At 39.4% G+C, this 12,686-nt stretch overlaps 1 long non-coding RNA gene across 1 annotated transcript; it reads left to right on the top strand.

The window, feature by feature from the left end:
- The first annotated feature begins 519 nt into the window (after positions 1-519).
- LOC118484975 lies at positions 520-1,010 on the top strand. Its single transcript, XR_004875386.1, has 2 exons — positions 520-731; positions 832-1,010. It is a non-coding gene; the product is annotated as an uncharacterized LOC118484975 (long non-coding RNA).
- Positions 1,011-12,686: the final 11,676 nt, after the last annotated feature.

Below are 12,686 nucleotides of genomic sequence, written 5' to 3'. Positions count from 1 at the left end.
GCTTTTTAAAAGGTCTGTTTATCATATAAAAGTTATATGTTGTGTTGGTTAAGAAAATAAAAAGAACTGTGTTTATATGAATTGAATTCCAAGTTCGGCTTTTAAAACGACTTCGAACCTATAAATTTCACATTAATTTCCAGTTTTGAATAGAGCCAAACAATATTTGAAGTCTGATCCTGATATGAATTTCCCAATTGACAATTTTTGAAGCGTCGTTTTTTATAAATTTATTATTAAAATAATGCTTAAATTTATATTAACCAATAAGATTAAATTTATATTTGAAGTCTGATCCTGATATGAATTTCCCAAATGTTTTAGTTAGAATCCAACTTCAAGTTATAATCCAAAGACTTTTTTGATATTCTTATAAGTCTTTAGTATAGATAATATCTTTTAGTATATCTCAACTTTTTCAGAAACCAAGTAATGTCAGGATATTTTGTTTGACTTTTGTCCTTTTTGTTTTGTTTACTACTTACCGTGTACTTCTTTACATCTACAGCTGTAAAAGAACAGAGTTTACTGTTGTCTCTTGCTTGCTTCAGTCTCTATAAGTACTTCATGAAGCTCAACACTCTACAAACCCTCAACTACACTCAACTGACTTACTGCTTTTACATCTACTGTTGTCTGAAAGAGAGCATGCTTGCTTCAGTCTCTACAAATACTTCATCAAGCTCAACACTCTACAAACACTCAATTGAGTCGAATTAAACTTTCAAATTGTAAGTTTATCTCAGTTGAACTAAATCCTACTTTTAAATCTTGCATCAATTAAATCTTCAAAACATCAACCTAACAACTTCTATTATACTTCGATTTCAGAATATATTGACTCTTTGCATCTGGATCTTGCGTTGTTTCTCGGCTCTCACATCAAGGTTTCACATTTTTTGTCGTCTGTAACAAAATTCTGCCTCTTGCATTGTTGTAAGTTCTTCTAAATTTCTTGGTTTTTTTGTAACTTTTAACTGTGGTTTTTGGATCTGTATTGTTTAACTGCCTCTTTGTTTTTTTTTTATTCATTAGTGTTTGTTGTTGAATCCAGATGTATTGTTTAACTACCTCTTTGTTTTTTATTTAATTGAAAGGGTTAAAATCCTGTCAAAAGAAATTACAACACTTGTTATATCTTTTTGGGAAAATATCACAGAAATGTAATCAACTTTGTGAACTGTTTTAATTAAATCATTCAAACTTTTTTTGTCTCTCTAAAATAACTAAACTATTATTTAGTGTTTTAATAATGTGTAATTACCAGGTCAACATGTTACCACTTTTTTCTCTAAATTTTTATTTTCTTTTTTGTGCTTATTTGGGTATTAATTAGGGTGGATTTGCTTTATAAAAACAAAATATATCTAAGCCTACCTTCAATCATGTGTATCTTTTAATAAATTAGATAAATCACATTAAACTCTGTATCTACCGCCCTGTAATTTAACAAAAATGTTATATCTTTATAACTTAACTGTCACACCCCCAAATTACCACCTAGGGCATGTCCCTAATGGAGGTGCAACGATCCAACAAAGAGCCACCAATCATATCAAACACAAGTAATAATGTATTGAAATACTCAATTGAAAGAAATGTATTGTTTGTAGATTAAACCAAAACCAAAGTATTGAGCGGAAGCATAAATGTATAAGTGTGTAAATGTATCAAAACCAAATCAATGTAATTGTTTATCATGACCACAACCACTCCAGCAGCATCAGACGGCAAGTTCCCAAGTTCCTTCAATGATTACCTACAAGCATGTAAACAAGTGTGTCAGACTACGCTAGTGAGTTCAAGGTTTGTGTTCGTTTACCAAGTTGTGTTACCAATCATGTGAGTAAAACAGTTTACAAGACGATATGTTGTTTGTTGTTATGATGTTTGATGTTTCGATGTTGTTATTACTCGATTACCGTATGTGGCTACTAGATGTGAATGCCCAACCCCAATGCCTCCATTTAGGCATTGGTCATGATGTCAAGGTATCAAACAACCTTGAATAGATGTAAGGGGTCTTATATGTACACGATGTGAATGCCCAACCCCAATGCCTCTAACTAGGCATTGGTCATGAAGTCCAGGTAATTAGTTCACGCCCGTCCTTTCGGCCCGGTGTGAGGGTGCCAAACCTAATAGCGCTATCAACTAAATACCTCGTTGCTTCTTCAGCAACACGGTAGATGTATGGGGTCTTACATGATTTATACTGTGTTCAATAACCAACATCCCAAATAAACAGTTTATCCAGTATTCCCTTCAGAAATGTTTACCAGATGTCCCAAACCACCGGGACGCATGCTTAGAAAAGTGCAGTGAACTCACCTTAGGTTTGCTCGGTAAGATCAGTTTATTTGTTTATCGTTGGACACCACACCCTAGTATGGTTCCAATGACAGTTAGTTTCGCTTACAGATAAACCACATATTCTTTGCACAAATTTCCACAAATGTTAAGCAAGTATGGCACGTATTATCACACAAGTCACAACGAGCATTCGGGCCATATGTATTTCCACGTTACAGGATCATATATCACAACAACACATAATAACAGTCCAATCCCTATTCCATTGATCATGTAATGACAATAATTCATATCACCCAATATGTATTTAGTTACAAAATCTTGTATTAACGTTGTTTAAGACTCGCCATAACTTGACAGCCCCCCCCACTGGAAGTCCTACGTTGCGCGGCCCAATTACAGTTAAGCCCAACACAGCTTGTAGAACTTAATCTGATAACCTACTAACTTATACAATTCGTAGCCCATGCCTGAAACACCTTAAGTTATGTGGCCCAATCTAGCGGTCTGGCCCAAATGGCCCAACCGTACCTGAATACTAACAGTCCGCGTAGGTGGCCCAGACCAGCAACACATGTGATTAAATTGCTAGACTAGTCCAGTACATGTAAAGCCCATACGATTAGCATGCAGCCCAGATAATTCGTGTTGTACATCAGCAAGTTCCTGAAGTTATTTCCTTCACAACTGCCCGACCCAAACTTCATTACATGGCCCAAAAGAGATGGTGTAATTTAATCTAGTTTTGAAGCCCACTAACTATTATTGATTTTCATTTTCAACTCATTTAATCAATTAAGCTATTCATGTAATCACACCAACAAGCAGTTCATATAATAATTAACCTCATCAAAAACTATCAGCATGTTAACTAGGTTCCTAGATCATTCTATACAGAACAAATTCTATAACCACCCCACAAGCACATCGATTCCAACTCACAAGCCAAGCACCCTCTTATTAAATTAATTCACAACCTATAACTATCCTTAATTATACTGACAACATCATTAAAAACATGCACATGGTTTGATTAGATGGAGACTACAAACACACACCCATGGACGCCAATTTCCCTATGCAAGCTTATCCTCTTTATAAAATCATTACACGCAACCCTATTGGACCATTCCTGCTGTTGTTACATCAGAATTAATTACGAATCACATGCTATTTATAATATGAATTCTATATCAACTCTTTTTACACACAACACATTCAGAGTTAGTTATGAATTATGATTCACCTATTCATCATATAAACCATCATGGCAACCAAGGTGAATCATTAAAGGAGAAGCATACTAACCGTACACAAGAAAACAACGAATCAGAAAGAAAGGCTCCATCCAAATCAGTGTTACCGTCGACCAAAGAGGGGGGGAGGGTTGTGTCCACTGTCGTCGTGAATCAGGGAAGGGTAGGGTTTGTTATCTTGGTGATCTTGTGTGCGCATGAGAGGATTATGGGGTAACGACCATATATAATCCATATATTAACGGGTGTGCAACTTGGGCCGCCCAACTCAATTATTAAACACAAGTGGAGAGGGCGCGGCCCAATGTATTAAGGCACTAATGTTTGTGTAGCGGCCCAAAGATATGTGCGATTAAAGGACTATGGGTCACACCTCTTATGTTACGCATATAACATTAGAGCATGCGGGCTTCAAGAAGTATGGGCCGAGCCCAAACTAATACGGTTAAGATTAAACATGTTCGCGGCCCAAGTGAGAAATTAGACAAGACTCATTACATTAATTACTCTACTACGTACGTACGAATATGCCGTTGCGACCTAAGTATTTAAACACATATGACACATTTAGCACATATAACACGTTTAACGACTTCATGTATAGTTATCATGCACACATAAATATTCAGTGACGTACACGTGTAATCCAACGCCAAAGATTGTGAAGTTTAAGTAACGCTAATCTTAGAAATTCGGGTTGTCACATCATCCCCAACTTGAAAGAAATTTCGTCCCGAAATTTGACAAGTAAGCATAGAGGAGTGAAGTGATAAATCAAGATTGTTGTGGGTTTTCCCCAGGTGCCACATCATCCCCAACTTGAAATAGAATTTTGTCCCGAAATTCGTCAATGATATCCGAAGTTGATACAACCGTTCGAATTACTGAGGGTACTAGGACTCACTCCGATCAGTGCGTTCCCATGTGAACTCCGGTCCATGTCTTGAGTTCCAACGAATTCTCGCGATTGAAATTCGACTATGCTTACTGACCTTTACTTCCTGGTTCCTGTGTCGATGGATTCCTCAATGAGCTGCAACTTGTTGTTAATCTATAGATTCGAAACGTAAATGACATCGTGAACGTTACCAGAACTCCAAATGTCCCAGCGTATCGTAAACTAAGGTTGCCACGTTTTTTTTTATTTCCATAGCGTACCGCACCCTCCCAGGGTGAGATTTTTGGTTATGACACGTTCGCCTACAGCGAACTCCGAGTGTTTCCTAAGCTCCTCAACTTTTCCTGACGGTCACGCGTTACAGCCAAACGATTTCCGATCCAAGCAATCTTCCCAATAGTTTCGATTACAAGTCCTGGAACCGTGATTAGGTTGTCCTCCACCTTAATCCAACAAGGAGATTAACGCTACTGTCCATGCAATGCCTCAACGGAGCTGTCTAAATACCAAAACGGCGGCTGTTGCAGTAGAACTCAACCAAAGGTAGATGTCCTTCTTACTCTTACTAAAGTCAATCACTCACGTGCTCACAGCATGCCTTCGAGTGTCTGGACGGTTCGCTTACTTTGACCGTTTGCCCAATGCCCATGCCTAGACGTGAGCCAAGGGTGTTGTGTGTAGTCTGTCATAAATCAAACATAGATCAAAATCAGGGGTAACAGGAGTTGGCACCTCGTGCCTAAAAGCCGCTTCTCTCAGAGGAACATCCACAGCTGTGAGGACACGTTAGTTTCCTTGGGTGCGAGAAAGCGTGTTGGTTACGTGGGACAATCATCGATCACCCAGGTGATAGACTTTCCCATAAGTCAAACATCATACACATACTTTGCTAAGTGGGTCTTCATGCCCGATCACCAGTACAAGATTTATAGGTCCTAATATCTCTCATCAAAATCCAGACATCTAGAATATCGAAGCCATTATGCTTTGCTCAACACGAGTTCCCTTGGATTACTGTATAGTAAAACCCATGCTCGTTCCGCGAAGTAGCGAATATCGTCAGACTTGCCAAAAATCACTTCTCCATGCCCCGCATGGACCTAACTTGAAAATTTTCTTCCTTCAGTGCCTCGGTTTGAGCAGGGCAAATCTGATCAGGTAGGTTAAAGTCGATGGTGTGCTACGAGGCTCGTACACGTCTAGGTGTCACAGTTGAAATCGTTCAAGGGTTCCATCCAACGATGTCATTACATGCTTTAGCTCCTTCGAAGCAACGGTACATGGGAGGCCCTTGTGATCGGTCTAAATAGTGCATTCGGTACCGTCCAAGTAATGCCTCCAACTTAAATCCAAAGACCATGGTTTCCATTGCAGGTTGTGATTCGTGAAACTCTTATTGTAATTCCACTACGTAAGCCATCACTTTCTCGTGTTGCATCGGCACGCAACTGGGGTTCTGATTCGAATCATCATGATATACCACTAAATCACCCGCACCCTCGGGTGAAGACTATGCTCAGTGTATTGCAGAGTTGGGATTCGAAAGCTGGAAAGACGTTCTCCTGTTTTGTCTCCCATGAACCCAGCACCCTGTTGTGCTTATGGGAGTTAAGCTATGCGATCTTCGAAAATCCTGCGATGAATCTACAACAGCATCCACCGAAACCAAGAAATTGTTGTACCCCCGAAGGAATCTTTGGTGTCAATCAGTTTCTAATAAAATGGATCCTAGCACATTCCACGCGTATTCCCACTTCGTTGGTTACATGATCAAATGCATTTCTCGAATCTAGATGTTACATTTAGCAAGACTTCGCGCGGAGTGGCTCCTCCCTCAGGAGCTCTAAAACGAGATACATATGCCACCCATGTTGTTCCTTTCTCCTGGAAGCGATTTAAAACATCATCAAAACACGGTCGATTCATGTGATCCATTAAGCTGCTGGTGTGTTGATTAACCCAACGGTCATGAAATACCAAGTCACACTGGCCGCATTGCGTTTAATATGTTGTTGTAGGAACATTCTCCCCTCGAACTTCCATCTGGTGATAGCTCACTCGTTAGTCAATCCTCGAATGGGGCTTGACTCTCGCAGCTGGTTGACAGGTTGTTAATACATGATCGAGGCCAACGGTTCGTGACTGCCACCTTGATGAATTCTCGATAATCAGTACACATACGAAAAGGCGTATCTCCACAAATATAACTGTGGCTCCCCAAAGTGAAAACTAGGTCCTACAAAACTCCTCCCCAACTATTTCTGTAGTTGATTAGACAATTCTTGCAACCCTCCTGGTGCAAGATGGTAAGAGTGCGTGTAGTCAGGGCTGCCCCTGGCGTGAGATCAGGCTGAGATTTCGCCTAACAGTCGCTGAAGTAAACCCGAAAGTTCCTTGGGTAGCACACCGAAAGGAATCACGAATGATTGGTGGATCATCGATCCTCTGTTCCCTTAGCCCTAACATCAGTAACGGTTGCTAGTATAGTGGCGTAATCCCTCCGTAGACACTTCTGGTCTTCATAGCTGAACTGGCGCTATCCTTTGTACCACTCTGACGCTTTAGAACAAATAACGATTTTCCACACAAAATTTTGTCCTCACTGGTGTATCTGAGCGATCTCTGGATAACCAATCCACACTAACTACTGTATTGCAACCATCAAGGGTAGTAGAAGGAAGGTTGACGTCGAACACTTGTCCCACATGGTCGAGTTTACATCGCAGCGGACATATGAGGCTTCATTTGACTTATCATCCCTTACTGCCACAACAAGTTCGGTTTTAAGAAACATCAGGGCAAACAGATCGGAGACGAAGCGAGCAGCTACCCATCCAAGCTATCGTGTTGCTATTACGCCTGGTATAGTCTATGCCAATACCAAGTGTCCTTCCATGAGCTTCCTTTCCAGTGTTGTTTTCGTCACGAGAATTTCCAGTACTGCCGTCGTTCCCTTGGTTGTTGCTGTCTTGATTGACCAACGGCCAATCCATGTGGTAAACGTTTTTCACTCCCACAGTGAGGACTACTATTACGAGCACCCTGATGTTGTCGTAACTGTTACTTCTGCTTATTGTTTCATGAAGCGGAGTCCTATGATCCTCCACTGACAGGATCCATCTTCTACTGTTCTGTGCCACGTTCTAAGATGCTACTCATTGTGCTGACAGCGGTGCATTCCACACCGTATTCGATTGTCATTCCTTACGTTCCGCGTGATTCGTAAAAGCTGACTCCCATGAGTCACTGGCAGAGGTTAAAGAGTCGATTGTATTCTATTCGTTGGTGTTCGCTGCCGGTCATCAGAGTCGTCCAATGTTTGAGGTTGGTGAAGTACTACATTTACCCTCTCATCCAACGATGTTGCAAGTTGTCTATGTATTACACAGTCTGTTGCGAGGGCGTTACAGAAATGGTCGTGATTCGAGATTCGAGACGTCAATATGTCAAGTTCCAACAAACGAAGAAAAATGAAAAGATATAGATCGTTCATCGTTGTGCATCACCCCACTCGGGGATGTTCGTATAAGCACCTAGTACTCTACACAGTCCACTAGGAATTCAGTTAGGTGTTCAGGTAATACTCGATAGCATCGGAATTCGAAAGGTTTCAAAGGAAAAATGGAAAGATCACATTCGTGTAGGAGACAATCTCGACTATTTCTCCTATAGGTTATCAGGTTTCGCATCGATCAAATGATAGTTCAGAATGGGAAAAAAAAATCAAGTATCACCTTAAAGTCTACAACTTTCAAGTTCACATACAGTAGGGGAGATTCCCTCTTGCACTCGTTAAGCCTCATTGGGAATTGCATGCACCACGCATTATTATTATGTGTGCACCCATGATAATAAGGCGGTTTGCATGCTCCTCTCGACGCTTCTTAACTTATGTTCGAAGTTTCTCCCACTCCAATCAACACAGGTATGTACTAACAGCAAAACTAGGATTTACAAGATGCAAGTGTTGTGTTATGCTATCGACGTGTCATGATATCTATCTTGTTGTATCGTGCATGCTATGTGTATAGATATGTCTACTAAACATGTGATGTATACTGTAACGAGGAACGAACCTTGCAATCTGAAGCTGAGTGTCATGGTCATCGTTTGGATCAATTCGGTTATAGTCTGGTTTTATGAAAACGTTTTAAAACCAAGTTCTCTATAACCAGTGGCTCTGATACCAAACTGTCACACCCCCAAATTACCACCTAGGGCATGTCCCTAATGGAGGTGCAACGATCCAACAAAGAGCCACCAATCATATCAAACACAAGTAATAATGTATTGAAATACTCAATTGAAAGAAATGTATTGTTTGTAGATTAAACCAAAACCAAAGTATTGAGCGGAAGCATAAATGTATAAGTGTGTAAATGTATCAAAACCAAATCAATGTAATTGTTTATCATGACCACAACCACTCCAGCAGCATCAGACGGCAAGTTCCCAAGTTCCTTCAATGATTACCTACAAGCATGTAAACAAGTGTGTCAGACTACGCTGGTGAGTTCAAGGTTTGTGTTCGTTTACCAAGTTGTGTTACCAATCATGTGAGTAAAACAGTTTACAAGACGATATGTTGTTTGTTGTTATGATGTTTGATGTTTCGATGTTGTTATTACTCGATTACCGTATGTGGCTACTAGATGTGAATGCCCAACCCCAATGCCTCCATTTAGGCATTGGTCATGATGTCAAGGTATCAAACAACCTTGAATAGATGTAAGGGGTCTTATATGTACACGATGTGAATGCCCAAACCCAATGCCTCTAACTAGGCATTGGTCATGAAGTCCAGGTAATTAGTTCACGCCCGTCCTTTCGGCCCGGTGTGAGGGTGCCAAACCTAATAGCGCTATCAACTAAATACCTCGTTGCTTCTTCAGCAACACGGTAGATGTATGGGGTCTTACATGATTTATACTGTGTTCAATAACCAACATCCCAAATAAACAGTTTATCCAGTATTCCCTTCAGAAACGTTTACCAGATGTCCCAAACCACCGGGAAGCATGCTTAGAAAAGTGCAGTGAACTCACCTTAGGTTTGCTCGGTAAGATCAGTTTATTTGTTTATCGTTGGACACCCACACCCTAGTATGGTTCCAATGACAGTTAGTTTCGCTTACAGATAAACCACATATTCTTTGCACAAATTTCCACAAATGTTAAGCAAGTATGGCACGTATTATCACACAAGTCACAACGAGCATTCGGGCCATATGTATTTCCACGTTACAGGATCATATATCACAACAACACATAATAACAGTCCAATCCCTATTCCATTGATCATGTAATGACAATAATTCATATCACCCAATATGTATTTAGTTACAAAATCTTGTATTAACGTTGTTTAAGACTCGCCATAACTTGACAGCCCCCCCCCACTGGAAGTCCTACGTTGCGCGGCCCAATTACAGTTAAGCCCAACACAGCTTGTAGAACTTAATCTGATAACCTACTAACTTATACAATTCGTAGCCCATGCCTGAAACACCTTAAGTTGTGTGGCCCAATCTAGCGGTCTGGCCCAAATGGCCCAGTCCGCGTAGGTGGCCCAGACCAGCAACACATGTGATTAAATTGCTAGACTAGTCCAGTACATGTAAAGCCCATACGATTAGCATGCAGCCCAGATAATTCGTGTGGTACATCAGCAAGTTCCTGAAGTTATTTCCTTCACAACTGCCCGACCCAAAGTTCATTACATGGCCCAAAAGAGATGGTGTAATTTAATCTAGTTTTGAAGCCCACTAACTATTATTGATTTTCATTTTCAACTCATTTAATCAATTAAGCTATTCATGTAATCACACCAACAAGCAGTTCATATAATAATTAACCTCATCAAAAACTATCAGCATGTTAACTAGGTTCCTAGATCATTCTATACAGAACAAATTCTATAACCACCCCACAAGCACATCGATTCCAACTCACAAGACAAGCACCCTCTTATTAAATTAATTCACAACCTATAACTATCCTTAATTATACTGACAACATCATTAAAAACATGCACATGGTTTGATTAGATGGAGACTACAAACACACACCCATGGACGCCAATTTCCCTATGCAAGCTTATCCTCTTTATAAAATCATTACACGCAACCCTATTGGACCATTCCTGCTGTTGTTACATCAGAATTAATTACGAATCACATGCTATTTATAATATGAATTCTATATCAACTCTTTTTACACACAACACATTCAGAGTTAGTTATTAATTATGATTCACCTATTCATCATATAAACCATCATGGCAACCAAGGTGAATCATTAAAGGAGAAGCATACTAACTGTACACAAGAAAACAACGAATCAGAAAGAAAGGCTCCATCCAAATCAGTGTTACCGTCGACCAAAGAGGGGCGAAGGGTTGTGTCCACTGTCGTCGCGAATCAGGGAAGGGTAGGGTTTGTTATCTTGGTGATCTTGTGTGCGCATGAGAGGATTATGGGGTAACGACCATATATAATCCATATATTAACGGGTGTGCAACTTGGGCCGCCCAACTCGATTATTAAACACAAGTGGAGAGGGTGCGGCCCAATGTATTAAGGCACTAATGTTTGTGTAGCGGCCCAAAGATATGTGCGATTAAAGGACTATGGGTGACACCTCTTATGTTACGCATATAACATTAGAGCATGCGGGCGTCAAGAAGTATGGGCCGAGCCCAAACTAATACGGTTAAGATTAAACATGTTCGCGGCCCAAGTGAGAAATTAGACAAGACTCATTACATTAATTACTCTACTACGTACGTACGAATATGCCGTTGCGACCTAAGTATTTAAACACATATGACACATTTAACACATATAACACGTTTAACGACTTCATGTATAGTTATCATGCACACATAAATATTCAGTGACGTACACGTGTAATCCAACGCCAAAGATTGTGAAGTTTAAGTAACGCTAATCTTAGAGATTCGGGTTGTCACATTAACTCTCACTCTCGGCATCTTATTCCCATCAATATCTTTATATTATTTATTTAATAATTTATTTCTTTCTTTATTTTGTTTAACTATTATTTTAATATTATTTATTTAATAATTTATTTCTTTCTCTTTTTTTAAACTAATATATATTACGTGTTGAAATGAACACTTATTAATTTCCTAACCCATGAAATGATATAATTGTGAGGCTAGATGTTCATCATTATCCTTTACTCAGAAACACATGTATTATATGATACTTTATACATCAACTTATTTTTCACGAAATATTTATCCAAATAAACATTAAAAGTATAGGGAAAAGATCAAATAGGAAGTTAATTTTCGCTAGGAAGGATAGGAAGCCATAGGATTATGACATGTGGCAAATTTTAAAATAAAGAGAAAGGGTATTTTAGTCAATCCAACTCCTTCTTCTTCCTTTTTCAAAACCCAGTAAATTCAAAAACCCACCATTTTCAAAACCCACCATCTTCAACTATTTCTTCACTTTCTATCTCAATAATCACTACATTATAGTGCGATTTTCATCACCAATCAATGATTCAGAACCCGATCAACGTGTTCTTTAGCTTTTTTTGAAGAAAACCCAGTTTAATTTCATAAAAAAATCTCGTTTTTTCCGGTGATTTTGGAGATAATCACTCGATTCGTTCGATTCGAGCGTTGATAAGTGTTTCTATCATTCAAAATTTGTCAATTGATGAAGAAATCGGCTTCGATCCATGTAAGAAATTCTTTAATTTCATTTTCATGATCTGGGTTTTTGATTTAGTCATTGCGTTTTACAATCTTTGCGGGGGTCCGGGGGCGGCAGCCCCCGGTAGCGGGGTCCCAGGGGCGGCAGCCCCTGGCGGGGTCCAGGTCAGCTCGGAAATTTTTTTTTTTCGATTAAATTGCTGTACTAAAAACGCATCAGAAAAATTAATTTTCCATAAATTGGCTCATTTCGAAGACAGTAATTCGTAGACAATTCAGACAGTTCACAGTGACACATTTTTTAGGTGTTTTCAGTCCATTGCGTTTTAGAATGAGTCATTTTTAAGTGTTTTCTGGCCATTGCGTTTTACATATAAGACATTTCTTTGTGTTTTTGGTGCATTGCGTTTTAGGTAAAACACATTTTTATGTGTTTTCTGGCCATTGCGTTTTACAAATAAGACATTTCTGTGTGTTTTCTGGCCATTGCGTTTTACATATAAGACATTTCTTTGTGTTTTTGGTGCATT

This window comes from Helianthus annuus, chromosome 12 (assembly GCF_002127325.2).
Source record: "Helianthus annuus cultivar XRQ/B chromosome 12, HanXRQr2.0-SUNRISE, whole genome shotgun sequence".
NCBI lineage: Eukaryota > Viridiplantae > Streptophyta > Magnoliopsida > Asterales > Asteraceae > Helianthus > Helianthus annuus.
Note: the sequence above shows the minus strand (reverse complement) of the source record. Positions and strands in the feature narration are given on the sequence as shown.